General features: G+C 36.1%; 1 pseudogene; it reads right to left on the minus strand.

The window, feature by feature from the left end:
- Positions 1-896: 896 nt before the first annotated feature.
- On the minus strand, positions 897-5,027 carry LOC137487680 (HMG domain-containing protein 3-like; annotated as a pseudogene).
- Positions 5,028-12,661: the final 7,634 nt, after the last annotated feature.

The following is a 12,661-nucleotide window of genomic DNA, read 5'->3' on the forward strand; positions in this document are numbered from 1 at the left end:
TGCTGATGCAGTCAAAATCTCTCTGGTAGTTCCAGATTTACATGTTTGTGTGCTGTTGTGAAAAATAAGACATTAGAGTTAAACCGAACTTTTCTAATTAACTAAAATAAGTTATCATTATAAGTATGCTTCTAAGCATATATAGCACATTACTTCATAAACTCATTCAGCAGTTGACCAAGTTGAGGCAGTTGCTTTCAGTGAGCAAAATGAGTTCACTTGAGTATTGTGTAAATCAATGTAGTCCATGTATTTTTACAGCAACATACTGTAAAAAAACAGTACATTGCTGGCAACTGCAGCTGCCAGTATTTTACTGTTTTTTAACGGGACAATTTTTAACAGTGCATGCTGTGCTGTTCCAGGCTCAGTGGAGAAACAACCGTAACCGTACTGACCTGTTCTTAGAAGACATATATGACAGTGATTAAAAACTATGAACAAAAGCCCATTGTGACATCTTGATTAATCCCTCTTTTTTACCTAAATCTATATGTCATCTGCAACATGTTATTATATTTGGAAAGGTATTTCATTTACGCCACAACAGTTGCAGTCGTGCCGGTATTAAATTTTTTTGAAGGTATTAAAAAAGGTAGTAAAAAGTATTACATTCAACTTAAGAAGGTCTGTATATACCCTGCACCAGCAAGCTCCCTCCTCCCTCTCTGTTCGCGTTTCACCCTGCATGGGTTCGCTCATGCTGGTGAGAAGGGTGATCCTGCACAACTGGAGTAGCTGCACTTTCAGGATCATATTTTTAGGACCGCATCTTTAGGACCCTAGTTTTTTATGACATCGCCACCTGCCAGATTGGATCATACACGCTCTAATGAGATGGACGACATGGATGGCAAGAATAATGTGTGTACCGATTTTCTATTAGTTTTTATTTTAACTGTAAAAGTTGGTGTTTATTTAGTACTGTCACTGTTTTATACTGTGCAAAGTTTGTGCAAACATGCTCGATTAGCCCGCGATTTACCCTAGTTTCAAGGGCCTTTGACAAAAATTGCGGAAAGTTGTTACGCAACGATTTTTTTTTTCCAGAAGAAGATTAAAATATAATAGTAAGTGTGGAGAAGTTTACACAACTAAAATAAGTGTTGCTAACTTTTAATAAATTATTCCCACCAATTGGGAATTCATTTTCTAATTGAATTAAATATTACGACGTTCTCAATTCATGGCCATGGTTTAATGAAACTGTTGACTTAACGGCTAATAATTATAAAATGTTTCAGATTTACCTATAATTTTCTGTATAAAAGTGTGAAAACCTGTTCTACTCATTGTTTTATCACATTAGCTAAGTATAAATTTGCATGCCTTGACCATAGACTCTTATTATAATGTAGTATGTCTACACATGTTAATATCTATGTTTATTGTGTAGGCATGTTAATGTCTATATCTACCTGGCCAATATGAAGTGATGGCCAATATAATTGAAAACAACGTATAGGAATATTTTCATTAATGTTATCTCAAACTGTTGGGTAACACTTTATAAAAACAGCATACTATAAATTATTAAGCATTAACAAATGGTTCATTTATTATTTTATTATTTGTTTAGTATAAAATCTACATTTACAGACATAGTTAATGGTGCCATTCACATATATCTGTGCATGTTCAAAATTGCAAACTCATAAAATTAGAACTTTACTCACCAGTTGCTTCATCATTGTTCATTGGAACAGTGGATACTCTCTCAGATGACAGTGGATTTGCTGAAAATTAAATCATACAATCAAATTGAACAATAAATGTTCTGCACTTATAATTGTATTTAATACATAAAAATAAATAAATAAATAAAATAATTACCCAACACTGCCTGGCTGTGCCTGTTCATTGTGACATCATTTTCAAAAGCCCTTTTTATGTTGCCTAGTCGTTGTTCATTTCTGTGCATGTTATGATGATGTATGATATTTCTCAAAAGAAACAGATGAGTCGATAGTAAAGCCATGTTTAAAAAGTAATTGTTTTTCTTCATTCTGGAAAATAGCTGTTCTGCAACTTGACTGTTCACTTGTCCCGCGAGTTGTGGGACCAGGTCAAGTTTCCGCAGGACATCACAAGGATCTTTTGTATTGTCCTCATGGAACCGGTCATACAGAGCATAATGTTCTGCTGAACCGGTTATTGGATGACCTTCAGTGTCTGGGATGTTTTTTTTACAATTTAGCCAAGGCAATGAGACCTTCAGTTTCCCATCTTTGGCTTTGGCTATGTTGTCTGGAGTTGGTGCTCTTAACCGTCCTTCAAATGGCTTGAAAGGCAAACTTTCTGGTTCTCTAAGGTCCATGTGGGTTGCTAACCCACGTGCAAAGTCATGTATGACGACATTTGGCATGTGCTTCAAGGAAAGCAACATGTCTGCAAAGTCATGTGGGCTTTCTGCACGAATGTTAAATTTGATGCTGTACACAATGCTGCACAGGCACAAAATCAAAGCCCAACCACCTGAGAGGGGAAAAAGTTAACCAATGTTTATCCTCACAAAGGTATATCAAACAAAACTATAAAAAAAATAAGTTCAAACTATTAAAAACTACCAGCTGTGGAAGCACCTGAAGCCACCCAGATCTTTTGAAAAATCTTGTCGTATGTCTGCCTTGACTTCATTTCACAGGACAACCTCAGAAGGAGGTCAGCTCGTGATCCTGACGAATCTAACCCACACTCCTTACATAATTTCCTAACCACATGAATCTATAAAGTAAAACAAATTACATATATGAGGAGGCATGTATTCGATTAAAATAATGACTCCTAAAAAGAGAAAATCTAATACATACCTTTTGTCTGTATAGTTCCTCTCTGAGGCGATCTTCTGTCACTGTTATCTCAAAGACCTCAGCCGGTTTTGGCGGACAAACTTTTTTAAACTCTGTATTAAGGACACAATTTGATCGACGTGTCTTGCTTCCTATCCATGGGGCTCAAAAGTGGAAACTTGGTGGGACTATAAATGGATTTTTTTGTTGACCTTTGTTGAAAATCACATTAAATAAGAAATAACTGTTAAAACAGCTTAAGATTTACATTTATAAACATTTTGTGGATCTAAAATTATGCTACTTGATTTGCCAGAACAATTTGCATTGTCATTTGCACAGTGATTTTTTATTTCCATAAATAGGAATTATTTGCTTTTCTTGTTTACTTGTGACAAATCCTCTACCAATCCTCTCCACTGAAAGTGCCTCCCAAGAACTGTGCATGTCAACCTCTCCTTGGAAGTCCTCTGGAGGCAGTGCAAGGTCACTTACTAAAGAAATAAAGTAGAAACATTACACAAATATCAAATCTGTGCAGAAATTAAAACCGTACACTTGGTGAAAATTAGTAGCAGATGTTAACTTCACTCTTTTCAATGAAACTATCCTTACCTGACAAATGGAAGGCCCCCTTCTTATGAAGGTCCATGATTACAACTGGTGGATTGTCTCCACAGTTCACACAAGAATACTGATAATTATGTTCTGCAAGAGCTTCAAAGTGAAGATATCCTTGCAGAACAGCATCAGCTGAGGGAAATTGTACCCCTGTAGTTCTTTCCAAATATTCCACCACTCTGCTGACAGCAGTATGGACCTAAAAGAAAAACATAATAATGAAAACCCTGAAACTGGGAAGATTATAGATGTAATTTTCCCCCAATATAATTTCCCCCAAAACTACCTGTAGCATATTTCTTATTGTTATGCATAAAGGGAGGTCAAGAAGTACTTGATCATTAAAATTGTGTATGCCTTCTTTCCATTCTTGGTACCGAAAGTAGGTTCCACATTGATGACACAGCTTACAGTAGGTAGACACATCTAGAAATAAAAATATAAAAAAAAAATAAATAAATGAATTAGTGAATTAACTGTTTAATAATACAGAATCTATATCACAGACCAACCCTGAACAATGCGTGAGCTGGTGAGGATTTTAGCCTTTTGCGTAATAAGGATCGGGTCACCCAGAGGTACATTGCCAGGACAGTGCTGGCACATCATCTCCTCTGAGATTAGATGCCTTGGATTTTCTTTTTCCACTGATGGAAGACGTATCTCTTCAGGAAGAACTGGAGGTAACTTTTTTTCATCAGAATATACTGAACCATGACTTTTAACTTTTCCTTATCTTTTGGTGGATACAGTCTGTCACCCTGATGATCGGCTTCACTCCATCTGTTGTCGTCCCCTGCTGATGTAAGAAATTCCAATTCCTCAGTGCTCCGCACTTTATTAAACAGCCCGATGTTTGTCTGAAACAAGTGCCATTTGGCAATATATTTGTGTATGCATGACCTCCTTGTCTTCTGACATGGACAGTGCCATGAATTTTTTTTTTTTGGTGTCATATGACACCGTGACTCTTCCAAGTCGACTGAAATATGAAATTGTAGGCTCATATACAGAAATGTATTTCACTGATTTGGGGGTTCCAGTTTTGCAGTGCACAGACCGAGGTACATGATTGCTTTTTGCAAGGTTTGCCGATCAAGGCAAACCTTCTTTTTATCCTCACCAAACCATTTGCTGTTCACCATCTCAGTAAGTGTAATGTCACTAAGCAGAGGAGAGGAAGCATAAGATGAACAGTATGTTACTGATTTAATATGTGTGCACTGATATGCCTTTAACCCACTCCTCCATGCCAACTCCATGTTAACCTGGCACTCAGTGGATTCACAGGTTCACAGGTCACAGACATGTTGATTTTCACCCCATATATTTTTTTTTTTGGACATGCAGAGGTATGCTGGCACCATATAATAATTTTCTGTTTTAGTTTCAGAAGAGCCAATGCCCAAGAAAGCATTCTTTGGCACTTCTAAGTGCAGCTCCCAAGATGCTTAAACCATCGTACCTCGCCACACCATCCCTCACGGCACCCAGTCCATCATCCCTCACTGCATCGTCCCTCGGTGCATTGTCTCTCACTGCACCCAGGCCATCATCCCTTGCTGCATCGCCCCTCACTTCACCCAGGCCATCATCCCTCACTGCATCCTCCCTCATTCCACCCAGGCCATTAGCACTCCTTGACTTCACAACACCGTGTAAGCCCTGGGAAGAACTAAATACCATCCAAGACAAATTGGTAAGTTAGATTTTAGTCTTTTTATTTAAAACAATAATAATAATAAAATGTAAACCATCAGAAAGCAAGAATATCCATAAACTGTATTCTTGTATGCATAAGCAACACACATGCTCAAAAGTCCTTTTTCAAATCTTGCTGTAGAAAACATACTGTTAAAATAAGTTTTACACCCATATTAATAATTATTATTTCCAGCTCAGCTATGTTCTGGATATGAGACTGCCTGGAGCAGAAATTATTATAAAAGATGGGTCCACACGTCTCACCCGTTAAGCCTTTTGGAGCTTGGGGCTGCAAAGAGACATGGATTCTGAGGTTAGTAGTGAGAAATTTGTTAAAATTAGGAGGGGGAAAGTCATGATTGCATTTTTTATGATTGATTTATATTTGCATTGATTTTATTGATCTATTTATTTTTTGGTGTTTTTGGCAGATTGGTAATGCCTGTTTCAGATTGATTTATGAAGCAGCTCAGCAGCATGTATGTAATATGTATATACAAAAGATCAAAAGCATAAATTAATCAAAATGCATATTTTACTGTATTCTTTCATAATATTGTCTATTTTAAATGGATTCTTTTTTTTTAAATAGGGAAAAGACATATATGTAGAGAACATGTACGTAGTTCCTATACATGGAAGCATAAACCAAAACATATGTCTACCAATTTTCCAGTGAGTATGCAGAAAATAATATATTTATGTCCCAAAAATGTAGATTTGTATAACGACAAGGCATTTCATTAATATTAGGAGGATGTTGATATGAAAGACTTGTTGGTGGTTCCAGCATGGACCAACTCAAATGGGCCAGAACACTTCTTTCTCTGTGTAAGGAATTGGGACTGTTACAAAATGCCAGATAGTAAATTTAGTAGTATTTATGTATCCTATATTCCAACAGAGTGAATTCCAGCTCTACTCTTTGTCCTAATGACTTTTAAATTGTGCTTATTTGTTGTTCAAATACCACATTATAGATTATGAAGCCACACATGAGAGAGATCGCCTTTTTAGACTCCCAGTATGCAATGCATGAGTCTGGATTTGGTAATGCTGAGTACAGAATCATTTTGAGGTCCACAAATGAGGCATACAGTTTGATATGTTCATACAACAATTTACACTTTGCCTACGTTCCTATAGGCTAAACTGATATATTGTGCCTACGTTCCTATAGGCTGTACTGATATATTGTGCCTACGGTCCAATAGGCTAAACTGATATTGTGCCTACGTTCCTATAGGCTGTATTGATTTATTGTGCCTACGGTCCTATAGGCTAAACTGATATATTGTGCCTACATTCCTATAGGCTGTACTGATATATTTTGCCTACGTTCCTATAGGCTAAACTGATACATTGTGCCTACGTTCCTATAGGCTGTACTGATATATTGTGCCTATGGTCCTATATGCTAAACTGATATATTGTGCCTACGTTCCTATAGGCTGTATTGATATATTGTGCCTACGTTCCTATAGGCTGTATTGATATATTGTGCCTACGTTCCTATAGGCTGTATTGATATATTGTGCCTACGGTCCTATAGGCTAAACTGATATATTGTGCCTACGTTCCTATAGGCTGTATTGATATATTGTGCCTACGTTCCTATAGGCTGTATTGATATATTGTGCCTACGTTCCTATAGGCTGTATTGATATATTGTGCCTACGGTCCTATAGGCTAAACTGATATATTGTGCCTACGTTCCTATAGGCTGTATTGATATATTGTGCCTACGGTCCTATAGGCTAAACTGATATATTGTGCCTACATTCCTATAGGCTAAACTGATATATTGTGCCTACGTTACTATAGGCTGTACTGATATATTTTGCCTACGTTCCTATAGGCTGAACTGATATATTGTGCCTACGTTCCTATAGGCTAAACTAATATATTGTGCCTACGTTCCTATAGGCTGTACTGATATATTGTGCCTACGTTCCTATAGGCTAAACTGATATATTGTGCCTACGTTCCTATAGGCTGAACTGATATATTGTGCCTACGTTCCTATAGGCTGTACTGATATATTGTGCCTACGTTCCTATAGGCTGTACTGATATATTTTGCCTACGTTCCTATAGGCTAAACTAATATATTGTGCCTACGTTCCTATAGGCTGTACTGATATATTGTGCCTACGTTCCTATAGGCTGTACTGATATATTTTGCCTACGTTCCTATAGGCTGTACTGATATATTTTGCCTACGTTCCTACAGGCTGTACTGATATATTGTGCCTACGTTCCTATAGGCTAAACTAATATATTGTGCCTACGTTCCTATAGGCTGTACTGATATATTGTGCCTACGTTCCTATAGGCTAAACTGATATATTGTGCCTACGTTCCTATAGGCTGTACTGATATATTGTGCCTACGTTCCTATAGGCTAAACTGATATATTGTGCCTACGTTCCTACAGGCTGTACTAATATATTGTGCCTACGTTCCTATAGGCTGTACTGATATATTGTGCCTACGTTTCTATAGGCTGTACTGATATATTGTGCCTACGTTCGTGTAGGCTGTACTGATATATTGTGCCTACGTTCCTATAGGCTGAACTGATATATTTTGCCTACGTTCCTATAGGCTGTACTGATATATTGTGCCTACGTTCGTGTAGGCTGTACTGATATATTGTGCCTACGTTCCTATAGGCTGTACTGATATATTTTGCCTACGTTCCTATAGGCTGAACTGATATATTTTGCCTACGTTCCTATAGGCTGTACTGATATATTGTGCCTACGTTCGTGTAGGCTGTACTGATATATTGTGCCTACGTTCCTATAGATTGTACTGATATATTTTGCCTACGTTACTATAGGCTGAACTGATATATTTTGCCTACGTTCCTATAGGCTGTACTGATATATTTTGCCTACGTTCCTATAGGCTGTACTGATATATTTTGCCTACGTTCCTATAGGCTGTACTGATATATTTTGCCTACGTTCCTATAGGCTGTACTGATATATTTTGCCTACGTTCCTATAGGCTGTACTGATATATTGTGCCTACGTTAGGCTGTACTGATATATTGTGCCTACGTTCGTGTAGGCTGTACTGATATATTGTGCCTACATTCCTCTAGGCTGTACTGATATTCTCAGTCCCCGTTCTTATCCTTTTTTTTTTTTCTTTTTTGTTGAAATCTTGCACAACAAATTGATCCTGGAAAGTGGACTGAGAAGACTGGGCATGATGTTGCAGTGACTAAACATACGGCTATTTCAAAAAAATATTACTACAAGAGATAGACAGTGGCGTCTGAATCGTTTTTTTTTTTTTTTTACTTTTAGGGCTTGCCACGCCAGAGCTGTGGTAATGACTGTGGGCTTTTTATGCTTATGGTGAGGTCTAAGGTTTTTAACTAAGTATAAACAAGCCTTTGTCAACCCTGTGAATAAAAGCTTTTACATCTTTTTTATTGCAGTATACCCTTTGTTCTGTGACCAGTGTGGCAATTGAATTCCAGGAGGTACGTTTATTTAAACCGGGGGTGTCCAAACGGTCCTGAAGGTCGGGTGTCCTACATATTCTAGCTCCAACTTGCCTCAACACACCTGTAAAGATGTTTCTAGAAAGCCTAGTAAGAGTTTGATTAGCTAGCCCAGGCGAGTTTGGACACTCCTGATTTAGAGAAAATGTTAGAAGAAATTTCTCACTTTAAATTTCTCTTCATCTTAAATAAAATGGATACATCATGAATTAAAGATTTTCCCCATCACTTTGACGCATCTTTCAGATGGACATGCCTTTAATTCTAAAGTGGTGGTGTCTTCTTCTGATGGAACGCTTCAAAATAGAAGGGTATGTGGCACCTCTGTAACACTTTTGAAAAATTTCATGTGCTGTTTTCCATTTTATGTTTATATATATATATATATATATATATATATATATATATATATTAAGGGTGGAGCCGAACCCGAATACGGTATTCGGAAAGGCACGAATAGCGTGTTTTTACGAATACTTGATTCGAACAAATACTTTATTTGTATTCGGGAGCAAGAAAAACACTATATCAAAAAGCAGCGTTTCCTCATGAGACCACAGTGCATGCCCGCGTGAGTGAGTGAGTGAGTGAGTGAGAGAGAGAGAGAGAGAGAGAGAGAGAGAGAGAGAGAGAGAGACACACACGCTCAGTGCAAAACGCGCCAAAGCCCGAAACTGAAAGTGAGACGTGACTTTTAAGGGGTTGTTTCATATGGATTTATTAATCATTCTTACTGTTCAGTGATCGCAAACTGCCGTAGTTTATTAAAGACGCAAACCCCTCACTGCACGTCAGCTGCGCGCCTTCAGCAGACCTCCTCATTCCTGCAGCACGAGAGCTTTATGATTGTTTATGCGCGCCAAAAGTGGCGGATCTGTCCGGTAAAATATCTGACTGCGTGTCACCGCATCCCTAAGGACTGTTTGGCGAAATATTTGACTGCATGTCACTGCATATCAAACGACTGTAACGATATAACTAGAGAAATCTCCACTGTGCCACTGTGCGTATGGCAAGCCGTTTTAGCATTTAAACCTTGTTGAGACTATCCATAAATATATTTAGAGATATCTCTAATTATATTTTGACTTGTCATAATTATAATTCAGATTGGAAATATCTGCAAATATATTATGATAGACTAGTCATATTCCTCCATTGACTTCCATTGAAAAATATTTGCAGATATCTCTAAATAAACAAACAAACAAACTTTGTGTCTTTTTTGTGGCTGGCAGATGATAATAGCAGGGCTGTATCTTTTAGTATTATATAGAATACTTTTGTTCTGCCAGATCTCCCAGGCAGGGTTTTATTTAGATTTATTTAGCTTATTTTTGGAATTCTGTCCATTGGAAAAAAGTTCTTTCAGAAGAAGAACAGTTTTTTGAAGTATTATTTGTTTTTATTCTGTCTATTCAGTGTCCTTAAACAAGAATGGTGGTGGTGGGGTTCATAATATTCACAATGGTATTTTATTAGTTGTTGGTTTAACCATGGATGAGATAATGGCTTCTATGTTATTTTCTTTTCAATGACATTTCTTATTACATGTTCAAAAACAACAGCCAATATTGCATATCTATAATTTTTATAATGGGTATAATTAAACAATACTTTCACTATAACGTAAATTAGAAGTGTAATAGAAAAAATATATATTTCTGCGCCATTTTGAATTTTACTCGAATACAAATACAAATACAAATACAAATACAAATACTTTTTCCCCCTCAACAAATACAAATACAAATACAAATACCGGCTGCTCCGCACATCCCTAATATATATATATATATATATATATATATATATATATATATATATATATATATATATATATATATATATATATATATATATAAATTAATTAATTTATTTATATATATATATATATATTGGATGTTATAGTATGTGTTTGCTGGATAATGTATAATAAAGTATAATGTCTATCGTCCTCATAAGATAAATAGGAAATATTTGCAATAGTTGTTTCATGCTATATGAAGCTGTAAGGTAATGTACACTGTTAAAAATTGTCCCGTTAAAAAACAGTAAAATACTGGCAGCTGCAGTTGCCAGCAATGTACTGTTTTTTTACAGTATGTTGCTGTAAAAATACATGGACTACATTGATTTACACAATACTCAAGTGAACTCATTTTGCTCACTGAAAGCAACTGCCTCAACTTGGTCAACTGCTGAATGAGTTTATGAAGTAATGTGCTATATATGCTTAGAAGCATACTTATAATGATAACTTATTTTAGTTAATTAGAAAAGTTCGGTTTAACTCTAATGTCTTATTTTTCACAACAGCACACAAACATGTAAATCTGGAACTACCAGAGAGATTTTGACTGCATCAGCAACTAAACAGCCGCTATATTTAAATAGAGAAACATGCAGAATAACATCAGCAGTTCATTGTTCATCTTTAACTCATACACTGGCTCTACTCTCCTCCACAACGGTGGCAGACAGAAGAAATTAGCTTCAGGTTTAACAGTAAAATACTGTTTTTTCCTTGATTTAACAGTAATCTACTGGCAGCTGTGGTTGCCAGCAATCTACTGTTTTTTTACAGTCTACTTCCGTTGTGTAAATTAACAGTATATTACTGTTAAAATACATTTTTACACTGTGTTTTTACCTCTCACACCTTTAACCCTTTAAACCCCAGAGCATATACTTCAGTTTTAATTGAAGTGTCCACACTACTGAGTGTTCAAGAAACATGGAGCAAAGCTGAAGTAAATTCATTAATTAACTGACTAATTAAATGATAATTGAGGATTAACAATGAACAAATGAAGAAATACTGAAGGGAAAAAACAAGAACAGAACATACAAAACTTTAGTCACAGCTTTATAATGAAATAACCTGAAGAACAACAAATGATTAAATCATTTAAATGATCAGCGGATGATTAAACAACTCTACAAACATCATCACCAGCTACACTTATTACTTAATACATGTATTTTTGTATAACATCTACTAAAGTTCTTCTTGAGAAAAAGTTAAAGTTTTACGTCACCATCATGGAGAACAGAGTTTGCTTTAGTTGGGCTCTTAGCCCTGTCATTTTTAATGTTAATATATCTTGGCTGCTGCAATTGTTAAGAACTTTGTTTGAAAAGCTCTTTTGTTGTGGCAAGCCAGCCAAAAACCTAAATAAGATCTGGTGATGTTCATGTTGCTATTAAATGGCAGAGTCTGTTCTCATTTACTATAATAAAATTTACTGCTCCTATTCAATGTTAAATCTATTGTTTTACATTATATGTCTATATATGGCAATGATTTCTGGAAGTTTTTAAGAATATCTTGGACAATAACACTGCTCTATGGTGTAAATCGCACTCAAAGAGACATCAATATTCAGCGGATGAACCTCAATAATGGTGACAACAAATTTAACAAAATTTAACAAAATTAACAGTTTAACTCACAAACAGGCAACTGAAAGTCTAAACATAAACAACAGCAGAATCAAACACAAATAAAGAAAACCGTTAGACCATTATACAACATTTATTTATACCGCAATGCATGCTGGGATATTTGTACAGTGCCACTCCCAGCATGCATTACAGCATGAAACATTTGAGATGTTACCATTGTTGAGATACAAGGTCAGATTCATGAGGTCTGAGTGTGTATTTGTCATAACTGAACTGTTTTTGTTTGTTACTTCTTAACTGTTAAGTAATTACGGAGGTATCTTTTCTGTTTCCACTTCTCATTAATTAATTTAATACCTGCAACTAAGTATAAAATTTATTGCATGAGGCCCTTCATCCAGATTTATACCAAAACATTTATCAGAACTAATTTCAGATAAATAAATTTCTCTATTTATTGACTTCCCAACTTTATTGCTATAGTACAAACATTTTGTAAACTCTGTATTACAGCAGTTGGAAAGTCTTCTTAAATGAGTTCAAGGGTGAAGAGCCCAACTAAATCAGCCCCTCACTCCATTACGGTGACACAAAAAACACCTTAATTTCTGTTGGATCTC

The sequence above is a fragment of the Danio rerio genome, chromosome 3 (assembly GCF_049306965.1).
Source record: "Danio rerio strain Tuebingen ecotype United States chromosome 3, GRCz12tu, whole genome shotgun sequence".
Taxonomy (NCBI): domain Eukaryota; kingdom Metazoa; phylum Chordata; class Actinopteri; order Cypriniformes; family Danionidae; genus Danio; species Danio rerio.